The following is a 22,742-nucleotide window of genomic DNA, read 5'->3' on the forward strand; positions in this document are numbered from 1 at the left end:
TAATTTGAATAGTGGATATTATTTGATTGCTGAGACAGACTTACATATAGCCTGATCCAGAAGAAAATAATCCTTTAATATTATAGTAAGAAAAAATATGTGACTTTTAAAAAATTTAGTGTTTATATGCTAAGTGTGAACTGATACCCTTATGGACTGGGAACAAACTTTGCAATTAATTGTTATTATTGTTTATATGAATTATACAACATGATATTTGTTGGTAGATAATGTTATATTATTATATCAGTTAATCTTTTGGAAAGTAATTATTCATTTGATGCTGATCTCTTAGCAAGTATCCTGACTGCTGTTTTTTTTTTCTTGTTTCCTAATGCAATTCCTGGCATATAGCAGCTACTGAATGAATGTTGAATGTATGAGTGAATTTAGAGAGGTTAGTTTTTAAGTCTGTAGCAGTGTTTATATCTATTCATTTAATAGTGTTGGGTTTTATATATATATATATATATATATATATATATATATATATATATATATATCACAATCTTACTGAAGAGTAATAATTTAGGGATTCTCTCCTATTAAAGAATTTATACAAAATTTAGATTCTATTCATTGTTGATGATAAATATTCAGATGCAAGCACAGACTGGAAGTAGTTTCATTAGAAATAGTTTGGCAGTCACAAAAATACTTAGTTATGGTGCACCAAATTGTAATTTGATAAAGAAAATAATGTTATAATCTGCTAGAAGGTTGCAATTACTCTTAAAATTAGGAGTTATTTGAGTTATTTTCATATCTTTTATCAAAACAGAGAAAACTATTTGAGACAAATTTATATCTTGAAGCTAGTATGCTTGCACTTAAAGGATAGTGTGTTTGATGTGAGGAATTTGATAAAAAGAATGGCTGACTAGGAGTAAAAGAAACCTGACTAGGGTTTAGAAGAAATATATTTAAAATTAGTACTCAAAAAATCATCCACATTTACTTATGTTTGAAGTTTTTATACTTAAAGTACTTCAGATTAGCAGATATTAGATTTACATGAAATGAATTTTCTACTAAAAATGTTTAAATAAAATGTTTTTTTCACATTACTTGGTTAGCAATAGACAAAAAGTCATAGCTGTGAATATGTATAAGCAATGTACTTTAAAGGAAAAATTATTACGTTGAAATATCAATTTATATTTTTGTTTATTCTCTAATTTTATACATATATATATATATATATATATATATATATATAATTCCTTTTGAATCATTTGTTGGAATGTGGACTCAGTCAAAGAGAGCTTGGTGAAGAAACTTTAAATATAAGAGTGTAGGATTTGATTGTTTTTTAGAGAGTAGTGAGTCATTGCATAGTTTTGAGCAAGGGAATGATTTACAATCAATCATTTTATAGTCAAAGCGATAAATATAATCATAATATGTAAAGCTATGCGATAATGTTTATGAAATTTGTAATCATAACCAAATCCAAGTAACTTTTAGTAGAGACTAGAAGTATGGTAGAGGCAGTGAAGAGGAGGTGAAGGGTAAAAACATTCTAGAGAGATGTAATACTTAAAAGTTGAAGCCATCTGCAGTGGTTTACTCCTGTAATTCCAGTGGCTTTGAAGGCTGAGGTAGGAGGGTTGCAGTTTCAAAGCCAGCCTCAGCAACTTACTGAGGCCCTAAGCACCTCAGTGAGACTCTGTCTCTAAACAAAATACAAAAAAATGGCCTAGGGATGTGGCTCAGTGGTTAAGTGCCCCCAAGTTCAATCTGCAATTAAAAAAAAAAGTCGATTAGACATGAGAGATGGGGAAGAAGCAGTGGTCAAAGATGACAAGTATTTTTTTTTTATTGTTGGTCGTTCAAAACATTACATACTTCTTAATACATCATATTTCACAGTTTGATTCAAGTGGGTCATGAACTCCCAATTTTACCCCGTATACAGATTGCTGTATCACATCAGTTACCCTTCCATTGATTGACAAATTGCCTTTCTAGTGTCTGATGTATTCTGCTGTCTGTCTTATTCTCTACTATCCCCCCTCCCCTCCCCTCCCCTCCCCTTTTCTCTCTCTACCCCTTCTACTGTAAATCATTTCTTCGATTTGTATTATCTTGTCTTACCCCTCCTTTCCTCGTATATGTCATTTTGTATAACCCCGAGGATCGCCTTCCATTTCCATGCAATTTCCCTTCTCACTCCCTTTCCCTCCCACCTCTCATCCCTATTTAATGTAAATCTTCTTCTCAAGCTCTTCGTCCCTACTCTGTCCTTGTTTACTCCTCTTATATCAAAGGGATCATTTGGTATTTGTTTTTTAAAGATTGACTAGCTTCACTTAGCATAATCTGCTCTAATGCCATCCATTTCCCTCCAAATTCTATGATTTTGTCATTTTTTAATGCAGAGTAATACTCCATTGTGTATAAATGCCACATTTTTTTTAACCATTCATCTACTGAAGGGCATCTAGGCTGATTCCACAATCTTGCTATCGTGAATTGTGCTGCTATGAACATCAATGTAGCAGTGTCCCTGTAGCATGCTCTTATTAGGTCTTTAGGGAATAGAGCAAGAAGGGGAATAGCTGGGTCAAATGGTGGTTCCATTCCCAGCTTTCCAAGAAATCTCCATACTGCTTTCCAAATTGGCTGCACCAATTTGCAGTCCCACCAGCAATGAACAAGAGTGCCCTTTTCCCCGCATCCTCTCCAGCACTTATTGTTGTTTGACTTCCTAATGGCTGCCAATCTTACTGGAGTGAGATGGTATCTTAGGGTAGTTTTGATTTGCATTTCTCTGACTGCTAGCTATGGTGAACATTTTTTCATGTACTTATTGATTGATTGTATGTCCCCCTCTGAGAAGTGTCTGTTCAGGTCCTTGGCCCATTTATTGATTGGGTTATTTGTTATTTTATTGTCTAATTTTTTGAGTTCTTTGTGTATTCTGATTATTAGGGCTCTATCTGAAGTGTGTGGAGTAAAGATTTGTTCCCAGGATGTAGGCTCTCTGTTTACCTCTCTTATTGTTTCTTTTGCTGAGAAAAAACTTTTTAGTTTGAGTAAGTCCCATTTGTTGATTATAGTTGTTAACTCTTGTGCTATGGGTGTCCTATTGAGGAATTTGGAGCCCGATCCCACAGTATATAGATCATAACCAACTTTTTCTTCTATCAGATGCCGTGTCTCTGATTTAATATGAAGCTCCTTGATCCATTTTGAGTTAATTTTTGTGCATGGCGAGAGATAGGGATTCAGATTCATTTTGATGCAAGTGGATTTCCAGTTTTCCCAGCACCATTTGTTGAAGATGCTATCTTTCCTCCATTGCATGCTTTTAGCCCCTTTATCAAATATAAGATAGTTGTAGTTTTGTGGATTGGTTACTGTGTCCTCTATTCTGTACCATTGGTCCACTGGCCTGGTTTGGTACCAGTACCATGCTGTTTTTGTTACTATTGCTCTGTAGTATAGTTTGAAGTCTGGTATCGCTATACCGCCTGACTCACACTTCCTGCTTAGCATTGTTTTTGCTATTCTGGGTCTTTTATTATTCCATATGAATTTCATGATTCTTTTATCTATTTCTACAAGAAATGCTGCTGGGATTTTGATTGGCATTGCATTGAACTTATAGAGAACTTTTGGTAATATTGCCATCTTGATGATGTTGGTTCTGCCTATCCATGAGCAGGGTATATTTTTCCATCTTCTAAGGTCTTCTTCTATATCTTTCTTTAGGGTTCTGTAATTTTCATTGTATAAATCTTTCACCTCTTTTGTTAGGTTGATTCCCAAGTATTTTATTTTTTGGGGGGATATTGTGAATGGAGTTGTTGTCCTCATTTCCGTTTCAGAGGATTTGTCGCTGATATACAGGAATGTCTTTGATTTATGCGTGTTGATCTTATATCCTGCCACTTTGCTGAATTCATTTATTAGCTCTAATAGCTTCTTTGTAGACCCTTTTGGGTCTGCTAGGTATAGAATCATATCATCTGCAAATAGTGATAATTTAAGTTCTTCTTTTCCTATTTTTATGCCTTTAATTTCTTTCGTCTGTCTAATTGCTCTGGCCAGTGTTTCGAGGACTATGTTGAACAGAAGTGGTGAGAGAGGGCATCCCTGTCTTGTACCAGATCTTAGAGGGAATGCCTTCAATTTTTCTCCATTCAGAATGATGCTGGCCCCTGGCTTATCATAGATTGCTTTTACAATGTTGAGGTATGATCCTTTTATCCCTAATGTTTCTAGAGTTTTGAACATAAAGGGATGCTGTACTTTGTCAAATTCTTTTTCTGCATTATCAAGATTATCATATGGTTCTTATTTTTAAGTCTATTGATGTGGTGAATAACATTTATTGATTTCCGTATATTGAACCAGCCTTGCATCCCAGGGATGAATCCTACTTAATCATGGTGTATAATTTTTTTGATATGTATTTGAATCCGATTCGCCAGAATTTTATTGAGGATTTTTGCGTCAAGGTTCATTAGAGATATTGGTCTGTAGTTTTCTTTCTTTGAAGTGTCTTTGTCTGGTTTAGGAATCAGGGTGATGTTGGCCTCGTAGAATGAATTTGGAAGTTAGGGTTAGGGAAGTCTTGATACGTAAAAAGGAATGAATCATTTGGATGATGTTTTAGACCATCATAATTTGAAACTTCTACAGTTTACTAAACTAATAACCATGTTGTAGTTCTACAGAAAGAATGAAATCTTGCCTAATCAACATTCCATGTTCTGTGGAATTGTGATAGAAGCTGTAGTAGCTAAAGTCAGATGGGAAACAAATTATTTAAAAAAATGTCTAAATCTATATATCTGAATTTCCAAAATGTTGTATCTTGGTATATACCATTTAATAACACGTTTCTGATTAAATCATTGATTTTAATATTGAGTTTGTCTATGTATATGTGTACATCCAAATGTACAATCCTTTGGTCAAAAGTCGCCTGTAATTTGTTTCAGTTTTTCTGTCTCTTTCTATAGATACCTTATTTATAAGAGACTTCCAAGTCTATTTAAATATATTGTTACACACATTTAATATATAGTTATATGTGTATTGCCTTTCCAACTATACCTTCAAGCCACCACAAAAAGTATAAAATACAACTTATACAGGATATACTTCAGATTATATAATAAATCATAAGTAATTACTTCATACACAAGTGGCATGCCTCTTTACTTCTAATATAAAGAAGGCATGGAGAAGTCAGACTTCTTAAAAATATTCTTCTTCATCTCATATATTTTTTGTTTGTTTGTTTTCAACAACCTGCAGTGAGGAGGAAATGAAGATTCCTTTATTCCCTTCAGAGAGTATATTTCAAAGACAAATCTTCAGCAAATTTAGTTGGCTCAACTTTTAACTAGCAGTTTCACAGGAATCATTTCTTCCAATTTTCTTTTTTAAGCTAGGAAATGTAATTTCATATTTAATCCAAGTATCTGCCCATAGTCTATAAAAACATAAATATATCCAATTATTTCACTGAATAGACTGTGTATTCCTTTGGTATGGAGCTCTGTGCCTTCCTGTATCCCAATGACTCTTAAATTTGGTCTTTTGATACTGTCCCATAATTCTTGGATGTTCTGCTCATGGTTTCTTAGCAGACTTACTGAGCTGTCTATGTTCTTTTCCAGTTGAAATACTTTGTCTTCATTGTCTGATGTTCTCTCTTCTAAGTGATCTACTCTGCTGGTAGTATTCTCAATTGAGTTTTTAAGTTGGTTTATTGTTTCCTGCATTTCTAGAATTTCAATTTGTTTGTTTTTTATTACCTCTATCTCCCTGTGAAATTGAACTTTTACTTCCTGGATTTGATTGTCAATGTGATCTTTCATTGTCTGATTTTGCTGTCTCATGTCTTCCTTGAGACTCCAGATCATCTGAAGCACATATATCCTGAGCTCTCTATCTGGCATTCCATCTGTTGCAGCTATTACCTCTTCTAAATTTGAGTTGACCTGCATTGCTTGTGGTCCTTTCTTTCCTTGTCTTTTCATACTGCTGGCGTTTCTTTCTGCTTGGTGCAACTGTTGTGTTTTTGAAATTTACCCCCTATTTATTTATTTTGCTCTTGTATAGTTGGGAAGTCTCCCTTGCAGGGCGGCTAGTGGCTATGCTCCTCCTCTAATTATGGTGGTCTGTCTACCACACTGATGGGTCGCAGGTCTGCCCCCCATGCGGGCATGGGTGGCGGCTTTGCTCTGCCCCCACTCCAATTGTGGTAACTTAACTACCACGCCCTGGGGTCGTTGGTCCTGATCTGGATGTGGGTGGCGGCTCTGCTGGGTCCCCACTCCAATTGGTGTGACGTGTCTACCACGCTGGCAGACCTCTAGGCCGGTGGGTCGCAGTTCTGCACAGCCCCCACTCCCAATGTGGGTACCTGAGTACCTCTCCAACAGGTCGCTGAGCCCCCTCCGGACTCGGGCGCTGACCCTGCTCCACCCCCACTCCAACCCGTGTTACGCGACTGCCTCGGTGTTACGTGTCCACCACGCTGGCAAGCTACCTGACCTGACTTGCCAGTGGGCGGCAGGTCTGCCTGCCCTGCTTGCTCAGATGGCAGTTCTGCACAGCCCCTACTCCAAATGAGGTTACTTGTCTACCATGCCGCGGGGTCGCTGGTCGTATTCTAGGCGTGGGCGGCTACTCTCTTCAGCCTCAGCTGCGTTTGGGGTGTCATGATACCATGCCGGCAGGTCCCTTGGCCTGCTCTGGGCGTAGGTGGAAGTTCCACTCTGCCCCCACGGCACCCAGCAGGACCCTGATTGAGAACCGCTGGTTCCCTAGCCTTGGGCCAAAGCAGCTTAGGTAGCCGGAACCCCGCCTCTCCGATCCCGATACACTCTCCTCTTGGAGCTGGCTCCAGCGAGCGACCCCCACGGGTTCCCCAGCCCCAGGCCAAAACTGTTCCGGGAGTCAGAACTCAGTCGCCCCAGGCTCAGCGTACGCTCCACTTGGAGCTGGCCTCCCCCGGCAGTCTCCGCAGTTTTCTCAGACCTGGGCCAGGTTAGCCCCGGGAACCAGAATCCAGCTGCTCGGTGCCCGGCGCACGCCTTGCCAGGCACTAGCCTCTGGGAGTATTCTCCACAAGATCCCCAGTCCTGAGCCTGAGCAAGAAATCTGTGTGCTAGACGCACGCAAATACCAGCCTGAAATCACCTGTTCCGTAGTTGAATGGCTGAGATCAGTAGAACACGGGGATGATTACATCATCGCTCCGAAATGGCGGCTGCTGTCCTCCTCTATGGTCCGACCGGTGTCTGGAACCAGGCTGGACCGCTTCTCTCCTCTGTCTCAAAGCAGGAACTCAGCACTAAGGGCTGCCAATGTACCACTGGCGAGAGCCCCCCGAATCAGTATCGCTGCTCCGCCGCTCCAGCACCCTGCTGCTCCCCGGCGCGCGCCACAGACTCCTGCCGCTGGGCGATCGCCTGTCAGGCTATGCGACCCTCCGTGCGGAGAAATGGAGCTCCCGCAGTTGAACTTCGCACGATAGAAATCTGTACACTAGATTCTGGAGCACCTCAATTTCACTGGAAATTCCCAACAAGATAGCCTTCAGCCGTTTCACATTGTCTTTCTCCCGTTTAGTGACGCAGCGCACTGGGGTGATGCATTCCCTTTGCTGCCATCTTCCCGAGAATGATGACAAGTATTTTGATGATAACAATTTTCTTTTAGAATCTAAAATATTTGGTCTGGAGTTGCAGCTCAGTGGTGAAATGCTTGCTTCACAGCATGAGAGACTGGGTTTGATGCTCAGCAACACATAAAAATAAATAAATAAATAACTATTATGTCCATTTACAACTAAAGTTATTTTTAAAAAATCCAAAAATATTCTTTGTATGTCTCTCTTGAATGTATGACATCAGATACATTTGAGATTCCTAAAATTTCTTTTGACTAACCAAGCTTCCAGAATGGCCATTAAGAAATATGTAGTGAAATACATTCCTATGTACAGTATCTTGAGTCTATGAAAAGACTGGATTTTGAAGATTTAAAAATGATTATAACTTCAAGAAATAGCTCATGGAGACGAGTGCAGTAGACTTTGGAATAACATCTTCCAACTATCTGGGCAGACTTTTAACACCTCAACTCCCTGCTATTTTCGATTTCTGGTTGACTCTTGACTTCCTTTGTCTGCTTCTTATCTCCAATCTGAGAGTCAGAAATTATAATTTAGGTGTGAAACAATTGTTTAAATATCTATATTGAAGGAAGAAATAAATGCTTCTATCTGACAAATTAAGGTTATACTTAATTATTTCACAATTAATAGGATGCTTTTTCAAAACACATACTCATACAACCCAAAATGCTCCAATTATCTTTTATTTAAAATTTCCACTTAAATCAAGAATTTGAATGTTTGATACATATGGTAATATCTCATCAAATGATATGGTCTGTATAAATGATGTCATTTCTACCTAATAAACCAGAGCCCATGGTATTTCTTAAAAAAATCTTACTCTCAAATAAACTCCCCAGTGATTTATAATTTGCATCTCTCTTCCACCCCATACACCAGTCTGGCTTCCAGGGAAACATTAAAAATTTTATTAAGAAATTTTAATTGTTTTAATGCATGGCACAAAAATAATTTTCCCAACTGACTCCTTCCTTAGAATTAATGCACTATGGACAAAGACTCATAAAAGAGTTTTTAAAGAACAGTTTTCATTATTCACATTAACACAATTTACTGTGGGTAGAATATGAAATTACTTGTGATCTAGAAGTTAGCACTGTAGTAATCTTCATTAAAATAGTTTCTAAGGAGTGTAGTAAAATGGTCTGGAAGGCATTTTAGGAGAAAAATCCAATACCATTTCTAGGATTAAAAACTGCATTTATAAAATTGAAATATGATCATTGTTTTTGAATAGATGAGTGGACTATAAGTGATAGTATGGATTTTTGTATTTCCTAACAAATAGCTTAAGGCCAGCAATATATATGTTTATTTCTGGAGAGAATAGTACAGAAGGATAATTTCACATTTATAACAAAGGTTTTAAGAAAAAAAAAAAACCTTTAATGTAATGTAATGTAATGTACTTTTAATTGTAAGACAAATATAAAAAAAGGAGAAAAATGACAACTTAGAATCTTTGCTTCCCTAAGCCCTATATGTGAGGTGAACTTGAGAGAACTATCCTAAGTGGAATTCTCAAACTTATGAGGTTGAGAGCCTGTCTTCTATTTTTTATTTTATTCATCCTTGTTTTAAACAATACTGGCAGTTGTATTAAAAGCATATGATTGATTTGATACTGAAATTTTTATATTCATTGATATAATTAGAGATGCTTCTAAGTGTGAAGGCTGTGATTTCTGATATTTATTGTGGGCTTTGAATACATAAATTCAGTGGGATTCTTAGAGCTGCAAATTATGTTTATTAAAAAATGGAATGCAATGGTTATTATGTTGTAAGACTTACTTTTTTGTTTATGTGGATGTATGTTTACTTTAAGAGAGAAATATACATTCCCTTAAGACCTGGTCATGAATTATTGACTTTGTGAAGTTGAATATAACTGGGAAATTCAGAAAAGGACAGGATTTTCTTTATCTTTTTAAAAGTACTTTATTAATCCTTTTCCTTTTCCCAAATGGATTTGTCCCAGTGATTTCTAATTGGTTTTGGGTGTATGAAATCTGCCTTTATAATAAGCATTAAAATTGGATAACTTGGATGTTTGAATATTTAAAAAACTGAAATTTTAGGCAGGTGAAACCCGATTTGTTTATAACATGACTTTCAATTTAAACACACCATGGCACAATAGTGACATTTCAGAATTGGTAAGCTACAGATAATGGGAGTAAAATGACACATTGATTAACATATCATCTGGAAGCAGAACTCCTTTAGAAAAAGTTGGCCTGGGTGTTGGAGGGATTTAAATGCCAGTTCCAGTTTCTTCATTCTTGGATTGAAGAAGGCAAGCTATTGCTGTAGGTATAGTCACACTTCTCAATGGGCAGACATGCTGTTAGCAGTAGGGTGGAGGATTGTGGTAGAAGGTTTATGTGCAGCCAGAGGATTGTAACCATTTCCTCTGTGCATTGTGAGAGGGACTGTTGACAACAATGGAAGCACATGCTTTTTCTCAACCTACATCATATCACCAACTTCCCACATAGAGGCATCTCTAATTTCAATGAATATCAAAAAAACTTCAGTATCAAATCAGCCATATGTTTTTAATACAACAGATACATCACCCAATATTTTTAAAACAAAACACTGTCACTTGTACACTTCCTTATTTTATGTGGCTTCTTAAGGACAAGAAAAGCTTTGAGATTTGGTTTTTTTGTTTGTTTTTTTGATTGCATAGTCAATATAGAATCAATATTCAGCAATTCATTTTTTCTTATTTACTTATTCCTACTTAAGGAAATAGAGTTAATTCTTACATATCTTTTTAAAAATTTTTTAATTTTTTATTTCTATTTCCCTACCTACCATCCATCTATCCACTTATTCATCCATCCACTTACCAATCTGTCCATCTGTTTGTCTACATATCTTGTTTCCACCAGAATAGTCCAAGAAATATTAATAGTGAAAAATAATAGATAAATCAGTCTTCCTAAATAGAAGAATTATGTGGGGGCTGGGACTGTGGCTCAGCGGTAGAGTGCTTGTCTAGCATGTGTGAGGCTCTGGGTTCAATCCTCAGCATCACATAAAAATAAATAAACAAAATAAAGGTATTGTGTCCAACTACTTAAAAAAAAGAATTAATTGGTCAACATTGTGAGACTCTATGTGGTTTTAGTAGAATCTGGATTTTGTAAGATGAAGGGAAGCTAAACTCTTGAAATATAGTAAGTAGAGGGAACAAACATTAATTTTAAGGTTTTTCAAGGGCAGGATTGAGATATTCAGTGCATATGCTTTTCAGTTTGAATAATTAACTTTCATCCTATTATAATTATCTAAGGAATGTCATTTATCATTCCATTCATCTAGCCCAATTCTCTCATCTGTATCTTAGTGCTATTTATGTGATTGTGATGGTTGGCATTGGAATGTGGAATCTGTTCTTTTAAATGCTGATACCAATAATGTAAAAGTCTCCCTATATTTAATCTGAGTTATATTTTAGGAAATTCAATCTCCTCACTCAATATGCATCAATAGAAATTTTTAGCATTGGCATTGTTTTTATGGAAATGGAGTAGTAAAAGTGGATAACTTCAATGATTTTTTATTTTTAAAATATATTTTTAATTTTTATTGTTTGAGGCAGGGTCTTGCTGTGTTGCTTAGCTGATCTTGAATTCCTGGACTCAAGCAATCCTGCCTCAGCCTCCCAAGTAGCTGGGGTTACGGGCATGTTCTGTGTGCAGCCTAAAATATATGTTCATTTTTAAATAAGATATAGTAATTGTACATATATATGTGATACAGTGTGTGTGTGTGTGTGTGTGTGTGTGTGTGTGTGTGTGTGTGTGTAATGATTATATTTGGGTAATTGACATGTCTACCACCTCAGACATTTATCATTTCTTTGTGTTAGGAACATTCAAAATCTTCTATTAGCTACTTCAAAACACTCAGTTTATTCTGTCAACCACAGTTACCCTAATTAATTGTACTGAATAACTATTAACAATCCTCCACTCTATCCCCCTCACTGACACACAAAGCAGGTGTGTTTATACTGAATTAATTAAACTAAAAAAATCACTTGCCTCTAACAGAATCTCTCAGACATTCTTGTTGTATTTATAAATTAAGTGTTGAAACAGGAATTGCTTTTTATAGTTTCTACTATCTGCTATTTTTAATTTTTATGTTTTGTGCATTGGGAACAATGTGGGTTCTGGGTTCAGAAGTGGGTTCAAAATCAGACTCATAGTGAGGCCTTAAACTCTCTAAGCTTCAGTTCCCTGTCTTTAGAATGGGGTTGTCATGAGGATTAAGTACCATACTACAAAGTGCCTGGCACAATGCCTGGTACATAGCAGGTGCTGGGTAAATGATCTTATTCTTATATTAAAATAAACATGAGCTATTAATTAGTGTGATTCAATTTTAAATTTGACAGACAATTAAGAAGTATGTGCAATAGCTACTCTGGAAAATCATCTTCTAGTATAATCCTACCACCTTGACCTTTGGTGGACTCTGGTATAGCTACTTCAGAAAAGAAAGCTTTGGGAAGATAGCAGCTATTTTATAAAATATCGCCTATGGTACAGGTTTTCATTGATGAAATCATTTCACACAGATAGATATCTAATTATATTTATGTCATTAAAAATACAAACAACCATCTAAAACTTTGTCTCTCTGGAATCCTTTTAGGCAAACACCACATTAAGGAGATACGTTCTTTTATAGTATCTTAAGCAGCAAGTAATTTATGCCTTCTTGAAAGAGGTTCAGGCCTTGGCCTGGGTTGTCCTTTGCTCTCGCACACTTGCGCCACCAATTTCAGGATGCTTCCTCTACTGCGCTGCCTTCTCAGAGCCCCCCCCGCCATAGCCTGCCTCTGCACTGGCACACCCGCCCCTTGCCTCTGGCAACTGCTGCAGTGGGCACCCGGGGCCAAGCATTGGGCCCTAAAGACTGCTCTGTGTGTGAGCCAGGTCGGAGCAGCAGCCAGGCTTCTTGCAGCCTTCTGGGCCCTGCGGCTCTGGCTGCCACACGCTGAGCATGGGAGGAGATAAAGCTTTTGTCGAATTCCTGACAAATGAAATTAAGGAAGAAAAGAAAATCCAGAAGCATAAGTCCCTTCCCAGGATGTCTGGAGTGAATGGGACAGAAGCTAAATCAGTGCAGAAAGTTGCTGGGGAAAAGATTACTGTCATTTTCAACATTAACAATAGCATCCAACCAACATTTGATGGTGAGGAAGAGGCCTCAGAAGGGCAGAAGGTTGAAGAACAGGAGCCTGAACTGATCCACTCCCAATTGTGTGGTTGAAGTTACGAAGAACGATAGCCAGAAAGCTCTTGTACTAGACTGTCAGTATCCAGAGGATGTGATTGGACAAGAACAGGAAGCCGAGAGTGACATTTTTTCTATTAAGGAAGTTAGCTTTCATACCACTGGCAAGTCTGAATGGAAAGACTAATTACACCCTGAACACAGAGTCCTTAGACTGGGCCTTGTATGACCACCTAATGGATTTCCTTGCTGACTGAGAGGTGAACAACACTTTTGCAGAAGAGGTAGTGGAACTCAGCACAGCCCTGGAGCACCAGGAGTACATTAATATTCTTGAAGACCTCAAAAGTTTTGTCAAGAGCCGCTGGAGCAATCAGAGACACTTGAAGGCCTTAATATTATGGTGAGCTTTGACCAGTGAACAAAAACCACCCTGACACCAGACCATGTGCTTTGAAGTGGTTATAATCCTAACATCATGTGGTGGGGGATAAGCACATTTAAATTATTGCTATCATGCTCTCATTTACTATTCATTTGGTAGTTTTCCTGTACAAACCTATTATTTCTAGATTTTTGTATAACATAATGATGGACAATAAAATTCTTTTATCTCCAAAAAAGAGGTTCATATGATATTTGTAATTTCTTCATATAAAGATACCTGATAACATTTTACATTTTAATTGGAGGATAGATCTTTCAATGCTCAAAGATTTAAAGGTTTTTCCCCCCATTTTTTTCAATGAACATGACAAGTTTATTTTATAGATGTTAATTCATTTCAGGAGTTGGAAACTCTAAGTCTGATTTTTATTTAAAATATTCTCCTAAATCTTCATAACAGAAGTTGAGCCTGTATGTGTGTCTGCAAAAATTCTTGTGGTCTAACATTCAAGTTTTGTTTGGGAGGGGTGATGAAGGACAGTAGAAAAGTTATTAATATCTTTAGAATTCAATGTTGTATGTATAATTTGAATATATCTGGAAAACAATGAAAATTATTTCTACCATCTCAAGTTTTTAATTAATTTCTTAAGGGTGGAAGGAAATACTTTGAAAGATTTAGCAGTCAAATTCAAATGACTATGCAAACAGGTGGCAAAATTTCTTTTCCACCTGCCATTCAACTTTATCTCAAGAAATGTTTCATTCAGCAAATGCTGCTGCTAACAGATAATTCTCTTTTTCAGAGCAGAAAAACAAATGGAGGGGGAATAATTCTTTGAAGAAAACATTTTTCTTGATTTTTTTAAAAATTGTGAGTATGAAAAACATGTACTTTATTTTCTTGGGGGATGGATGGTGGAAAGCATGAATGAGTGAGTGCATTGATTAACCCACCTTTTTTGTAGTATTGTTAAACCATTACTGGCTTTTGTTTTGTTTTGTTTCTCTTTTTGTATACCAAAGCACTGGTAGTAACTTTCAGATGTGATAATTATATTAACCTGGGATCTTAAAACATTTGTATAATACTTTAAACACTATCTCAAGAGACCATATTCTTAGTGAAATTGTGTTATTATAATATATTGTTAGACTTAACCCCTGTAAGGAAATGGTGGAAAGCAAAATGTTGCACTGAGAAACCAATTGGTAACTAAATACAAAAAGGTAAGGATATTGTTCATATACTTTTTCATTTTACTTTTCTTTGATTCATTTATTTGGTGTGAGCTAGAAGCTAATGTGCCAGTGCATTAGTTGGCACACACAGCCTCTACTAAGAAAAGTTATGTTTCTCTGTATTTTTGAAACTAATAATTTCAGAAAGCACCAAAATTTAGTTTCCCTTTCCTTCCCAGTAAAATTTGACCTGATCTGCCTTTCTGTATAACAAAGAATTGGGATTTGCAATGATTGAATCAAATAAAATGAAATGTACATTTTATATTTTACTGGGACAACTCCTCATTTTTTAAGTACCAAAGTACTGCATACAGTGGATTTGTGAAGATTTAGTTCTGGGCATTGGGAGATTATTTGGGCTTTAAACTCAAATACAGATCTTCCATTTCCTATGTGACAAGTTAATTTGCTATAGCAAATTTTAAGAACATACCATTATTTATAGAATCTCTAACAAATTAAACTTCTACATAACTATTTTTTTGTAGAAAATATATTTCAACTGGATTAACAGAGCACTCTCACTGTAGCCCATCTGCCAGGACATGGATGTAGTATAAAATCATGATATTTGTTATAAAAATAAAAATAAAAGATTTGTCCATTAGGTGATTTTAAATTTTCTTTTCAAATATCCATTTGGATGAACATTCCATGTAGACAGTAGGGACTTAATATATGTCTGCACTAGAAACTTGAAAGAATCTCTTCTGCTTTGCCTTGATAATTTTATAGGTTTAGAGTCTTTGTTTTAATTTGCATATTCTGGAATACTGATGAAGTTTAACCTACCATTTTTTGTTAACCATTAGTATTTCATGTTTGTGAATTGTGTGCTCATATGATTTACATATATTTCTCTTAGTATAATAGTTAAACTATGGAAATTCTGAGGTAGGATTTCAATGTTGGCATGATTTTGTGAACATACAACATACTTAAAAAGTTTTCCTTGTTTGTCTTAAAACAACAATGCAAAGAAATGTCATATTCTGTGCATGTTCAGTTTGACCATGTTTATAATTCTTTCTGCAAAATGATACAGGGATGCTTCATCTGTAACCTAATGCTCTTCAAAAAAGTAATTGTTTTCTGTGAGCAAGCACAGTTGACTGATCCATGCCCATTTTTGTGAAAGATTACTTTTGTGTTCTGGGGTGTTTACATTGTTTTGAAAGTAGTAAGTGTCGAATGGATAGGAGTGTCTTGGCAGAAATATGCAGATTTAATATTGTAGGAAGAAAGAGATATTTAATTTTTAGAAAGAAAATTGATGATTATAGTCTTTCCCCTGAATAAGTTTGTAGTGTTGATGAAATGGGAGTATTGGGACCGGATTTACTACATTCTGAACTTCATTTTGATAGAAATAACAATTGTTTTAAGCAGAATTAATAAATCATAGTTTTTACATGAGCTTATATAAAATGAAAGCTTTTCTACATAATTGTCTTACAAACTTAAAAGCCATTATCTGCTTATCTGCTATAAACACTTGATCTTTAAATTGATGGATGTGAGGACAGCATAGGAAATCTATTTAGTAGCTATGGAATTGTTAGTGGTAATTAATAACTTTATTGTGTTTTTTATTGCTAACATCACTACATGGAATCAAGCAGAGAGGACCAGGGAATGTTTAAAATATGAAATTGATTATCTCTATATCAAGGCATCTCAACTTTAGCACTATTGACATTTTTTCCCAAGAATATCTTTGATGTACAGAACTGTCCTGTGAGTTATAAAATGTTAGTAGCATCCCAGAGATGTGTGCCCCTCCCCCATTGTGTGCCCCTCCCCCATTGCTATAATAAAAATGCCTCTAGATATAGCTGAATGCATGTGTGTGGAGGCCAGCAAAATGTCTTTTACTCCTCCCTCATTCTTTGAGAACCACTGGCCTGTATGTTGTTTTTAATCATATGAATTGAAAGACAAATAAGATTTTCTTTTAAAAAGATTTTTTGTTGTTGTTTTGGTTCATGAAATTACTCAGATAATCATTCCTTAAGGGTAGTCTGATATAACTGTGGCCTGGGGTTGCAGAGAGGTGTCACCTCCTTGCAATGTTGAGGAACAATGCTCTTCACATCTAGTCAATAAACTTAATAAAAGGAGATGGGAGGGAATATTGATTCTGCTAAGAACAATGACATGTCATGTACTGTTACTGACGCAGAAATTATAGGGAGTGTTTTGAATGTTAAAAGATCAATACATACTGACACAAAGTCATAAAGAAGATGAATTTACTGACGGCTTCTTCATTTTTTGAAATAATTAATTAGAAAGCCAGATACCTTATATTGTCAAGAAAGGGCTGCATTTTCTCATTCTGCTTTTCAATTTTAAGAGAAAGAGACAAATGACAAGTAAACAAGTTGTTATCTGTAATTTATTCATAAAAGCTATTTCCAGGGTGTGTCATAAGGACAATGTTGTTTCAGCTTTACCCCTATACCTTTCACATCTATAGTTTTATAAAAATGATAATTGATAGTCATTTAAGCACAGCATGATAAAGAAATGTCTTTGGAATGATCCACAGAAATGAGATTCTATATTCATTCAGAGGACATCTATTATGCTTTTCGTGCCAGGCTCTGTGTAGAAAATATAGATACTAATAAAGATACTAGGTGCTTGAATATCGTATTAAACTAATTCTCAATGAATAGAAATCTTCTGATTAGAGATACTACTCACCATCAATGTATTTTTTGACTTTTCCAACTGATTCTGTAATTTTAAATCCCTGTCTACAAGTTATTGAGAAGTATAGGTGAAGACATGTATTAATATTTCTGTTATGATTATGATATCTGAAGTTTAAATTTTTTTTCTTTTCATGAGATATTCTAAGAATTTTCACATTTTCAATTCTTAAAGCACTGGAAATTTAATTTTGTTATGAGGTAGGTGTTATATTTTCTCTTCTTCCATGTGACAGTTATTAATTTGGTCAAGTGCTTTCTGGTTGCATATAAAATCCTGTGGGATTTTAATTTGAATTGCATTAAATTTCCACAACAGTTAATGGATAATTAATTATAATATTGAGTCCCCCATTGGTGAGTTTAGGGCATGTTAACATTTAATCAGGTTTTCTTATATGTCCTTCAACAATGTTTGTAAACTTCACAACAACAAAAGTCCTGCTTGATGTTTTATGTTGTTTTTTGGTTCCTGTTATTACAATAGTATTTTCTAATTAGTTTCCACTGTGTACTGGGAAGTTATTAATTTTTGTGTATTGGTCTTTTGTCCTAGAAATTTTCTCTCCTTTTTGCTACTAAAGAAAACCTTTTTGGTTTTTGTCTTTTTTTGTTCTTATTCTTGTACCCTTATTCCTTATCTTGTCTTATTGCAAGGATCTCCAGAATAATGTTTGACTTAACAGTCACAATTATCTTACTCTTGCTTTGATAGTACTATATCCAAAATGTCACTATTCATGTGATATTTACCATATGATTTACCATATGTAGTTAATTATATTGATAATTAACTTCTGATAATTAACCAGTCTTTTATACCAGCACTAAATCTTTCCAGGTCATATATTTTTGTTTTGTTTCAAACATATGGTTAAAAATCACAGTGCATTTAACACAAGATGATGGGAGTTGAGGTGTTTTAAAGAAATAAAATCATTTTCTCAGACTTAGAACTTGATTTTTTGATTACTGTAATTAGACAATATTATGAACTTACCCTATTTCATCTGTCATTTGAAATGTGAAGCAGTTTTTTAAGTTGGTATAATTTAATGAAAAATATATATTATAATTTTGGTTTCTATTTTTCCTTTCTGAAAATACTTGGCTTTAATATTATTTGGTTAAGCTCTCTTAATATGAGAGATCATGTGTATATGAGATACCTATGGGATTTAAGTGATTTGTTGTCATTTCATCATGTATCTTATTTCCTAAAACAGCATTTATATAATCAGAGTCTCAAGCTCAGTACCCAAGTTAACTTTGCCTTCACATATAATGTAGGCTTATCTCTTTTATGAAAGCATATCAGTAACTTCTCTGTCTTCCCATGGTTTTTCAATCAAGTGGCACAGAACTTTGTGTTGACTGCTTAAAAACAATTTTTCAGAAAGTTGTATTACTTTCAATGCAAATCCCTGTTATTAAATGTCAAACATTAAGTCCATAAATTTATACAAAAGATGCTTTATTCATGCATTCTAGGGGGTTTCTACTTTCTTTCCATTAAAATGAATGAAACATAACTTGATTTACAAAAGGATTAAAACATGATTAAGTTTCAGGAGTGATGTCATGTGAAATGCCTAGAAGGGAAATAATAGATAATTTATTTTTCCTTTTTCTAAATATCAGAAATGTTTTAAATTAAATTACTTTATGGCAATTATTATCAGTTTAATTCTCCTGACTATGATTAGAATGGATAGGTAAAAAGATGCCTGGAGCAACAGCTGATTTTAACTTTCATTCTTGCAGTTAGATTCCTGGGGATGGGTATGTTTAGTCATTAGTTAAGTAAGGACAACCACATTTTGTCCAGAAATGGAAATTATTCATATATTAAAGGAAATTAGAAAAAAATGTGTGCAGTCTGCAAAAAATAAGATATCATGGGATAAATTATCCATTTTCTAATTTGGGGGGTTGGTAATAAGTGAATTCTGAATTAATCTAAAATGTATTTTCTGTGGGTATCTCTTTTATTGAATATTTATTAATTTTAATTAATATTAAAATGTTAGCATTCAAAATTGAAACAATTTTAAGACGTTTTATGAATGAATGAATTTTATTCTATACATTTTAATCTAGGAATAAGTAGATAATTTTTGTGTACTTAATATAGAGATAAATGTGTAATTCAGACAGTAATTCCATGCTCAATAAATTAAGAATCTGTAGTTTGCATTTTTATATTTGTCCAATCTCATACTGTTTAAGATAGATCAGAACAAATTTATCTTTAACATTTGAAAAAAGAAAGAAGCATATTACGTGTTAGAAATCTAGACCTGAACTGTTTCCATAGTGAATAAAATCTTCTATAACTGCATTGTCTAATATCATACCCAGCAACAATATAAGGATATTAAGCATTAGAAATGTAGCTAGTACCATCGAGAACTATATTTTGAATTTTATTTAATTTTAATTAATTTCATCTTGCATACATATATTCACATGTGGCCAATGTCTACCATATTAGACAGTGCTGGTCTAGAATCAGGTTCTCCAACCTTGTCATCATAGCCATAATCCACTACTACAACATCAATATAACTCTTGTTTTTATAAAATATGCATACCAAATTTGAAGTTCAAATACCTATTATGAAAATCTATTTGGCTAATATTTCACATGTGGATTAATTTACACTTTAAATAGCATACTGCCATAAACTAGAAAAATTCTGAACAAAGCAAATGCTGAAGAATTTTATAGTGTGTAAGGAAAACTGATGAAGGCTAGTACAATTGACCAGTATATTTCTACCAGTTTCCATGCCAACAGAACTTTGATTATTGGGATATTTGATGATAATTGACACAATGGAATAAATATGAAATACACATCCTAAGACCATTTTTATTCTCTATTAATGTTAAAAAATCTCAAACTAAGATTACTTGTTAATAACTTTCTTTAAATAAAAATTTTTCTAAGACTCTGATATGGAACTAAGAGGGCCATAAAAATAAATGTATAAAATTTATATAATAAAATTTATATAATAAATTTGAAATATTAGATATAAAATATTAGATCTGTTACTGAAGTCCATACTTTTAAAGATAATTAAACTACCCCTTAAGATTATACAATGATGTCACTGTAACATTTTAAAGCCAGAAATAATCAGAAACCACATTTTTACATGGTGAATGACTACTATTATAAAATATTTTGTTAACTACTTTATTTCTAAGTATTTAAATTATGAATTAAAAATTGATAAAGAATTGTTGCATATACTCTGAGGGAATGAAATCTTAGAATAATTTTCCAGGCCTTAAACTCAAAAGCTAGATTCCAAGTTTTAGTTTTTCAGAAAAATGTTTCTATACATTATTTATTCCAGAATAAGATACGATATATAACTATATGTTTTATTATCTTTAATATTTTTTCAGCAAATTCAGTTCAGACATTAATTGTTGTGTAGGCTTTTTCTAAAATGTATTAATGTTCTTAACATATAAATATACATGTACATATATGCATACATGTATACACTTTTAGAATTAAAACAAACATAGAATTATTTTATTAATACTGCTTGAATAACCTCATTTAGTCATTTTGGGCATGTAGACATATATGAAAGATAAAATGTATTTCAATATAAGATAATTTCAAAAATTTAAAACGTAAATCTCACACAAATAAAAAATGAAAATATGTGCTGAGGTTGTGGCTTAGTGGTAGAATGCTTGCCTAGCACATGGAAGGCCCTGGGCTCAATCCTCAGCATCACATAACAATGAATAAATAAAATAAAGGTTTTGTGTCCAACTACATCTAAAAAATAAATATTAAAAAATTGAAAATATGTCAAAGACTTTTAGTCATTAAAAATGAACACTGGCAAAATGATACAATGGTTTGAGAACTTTATAAACAGTAGTTTTATCATCCATCTCAAAAAGATGCTGAATTAAGTTGCTAAGTTAGAAACAAATTTGATTAATATAACATAGAGCAAGAAAACAATCATTTTTTCAGAGAGAAAAATATGCATCTTTAGTGAAAAAAAATATATAACTTAATATGTTCCTAGAATTAAGTCCTAATCAAACAATAAATACTAAGTGTGACAGAAATACATCCCTGACAGAACTGAATTTTTGAATGTGTCTGTCAAACAATGCTCAGTAAGACATTTAAAGTTGTATGTCCATGTACATATGTACAACTATAATGCACCAATTTAAAAAATGAGGAAAAAATACATTAACAACAGACATGTGGCCTTTATCTTATTTTAAGGCTTTTGATAAATTTTTTTAACAGAAAGGAAGTATTAGATCTTAAAATTTTTTTATCAGGATAATACTTTTTTTTTTCCAAACCAAAACTCTATTATAAACAAAAAAAATCTAGATTATTTCTTCAGAAGTTCTTGAGATAAATAATTTGATTTTGCAATTTATGCATCACATTTTACCAACACTGATAACCTTAGAAAACAGAATTTTGTCCATTTCAATGTGGTGACAAAGACTTTAAATATCATTGTAATTATTAATCAAACTAGAGTGGAGTCAGCATGCAGGCAATGCAGAGAGCAAGTCTTCCTGTTTTCTCTCAGTATTACAGCTACCATTTCAGAGACCACTCTGCTTCCATCTGTCAGATTAAGGCTCTTTCTAGGCCACAAAGATTCTTTGGTTAAGTTATATGGGCTGGTGGTGGGGTGGGGGTGAAAACCTGAAACTGGAAAGGGGACCATATTATAAGAAATACCTCTTTCTTCCTGCCTCCCTCCTTGCCACCCTAATTTTTTCCTCCCTTCCTGCCTTTATCAATTCCTTCCCCTTTTTTGTTCTTTCTTTTTAGGTTAAGGAGACTTATTTCTCCTTTCTGTGCAGGTGCTGAAGGTGAGGAGACACTAACAATTCCTAAATAGGTGGGATAGGAGAGTGTCATTGAACAAAATGCACAGATCAGAATAAACAAGTGAGCAAACAGATAAAAAACATAATGGTGTGTGCTTCTCCCAGAAGAAGGTCTGTATAATCTGTTTTTTTTTTTTTGAAAGGGAAATTGAAGCAACAGAAAACACACAGGCAGGAATTTTTCCTGTGTTGGATGATAGCACAAAGTTCTTTCCAATAGTTTTCTAGAGGAAACAATGCAATTCAATTTAAAGCAATGGGCAGTGGGGAGGGGAAGCAGGTGGGCAGGTGGAGTAGCATGGATATATGAATTTTAGTTATTGACACATTATAAATTTGCAATAGCAAAAGTACTGAGGCAAGAAAAAACAGAAATCTATATTATGGTATATTATGGAAAAGAATTTAGCATAAGAAAAGTGGTGTTTTTGAAAAAAATATACTAATATTTTAAGATTTGTGATTGTATTTTTGTTTCCTTCTTTTGATTGTTTATCTTTTCTATATTTTGAAGAATAAATCTGGCCAGTATGTGCATGATGGAGGCCACAGCGGCAGTC

At 34.3% G+C, this 22,742-nt stretch overlaps 1 pseudogene; it reads left to right on the plus strand.

Moving 5' to 3' along the window:
* The first annotated feature begins 12,477 nt into the window (after positions 1-12,477).
* On the plus strand, positions 12,478-13,335 carry LOC144251370 (complement component 1 Q subcomponent-binding protein, mitochondrial pseudogene; annotated as a pseudogene).
* Positions 13,336-22,742: the final 9,407 nt, after the last annotated feature.

The sequence above is a fragment of the Urocitellus parryii genome (assembly GCF_045843805.1).
Source record: "Urocitellus parryii isolate mUroPar1 chromosome 13 unlocalized genomic scaffold, mUroPar1.hap1 SUPER_13_unloc_13, whole genome shotgun sequence".
Classification (NCBI taxonomy): Eukaryota; Metazoa; Chordata; class Mammalia; order Rodentia; family Sciuridae; genus Urocitellus; species Urocitellus parryii.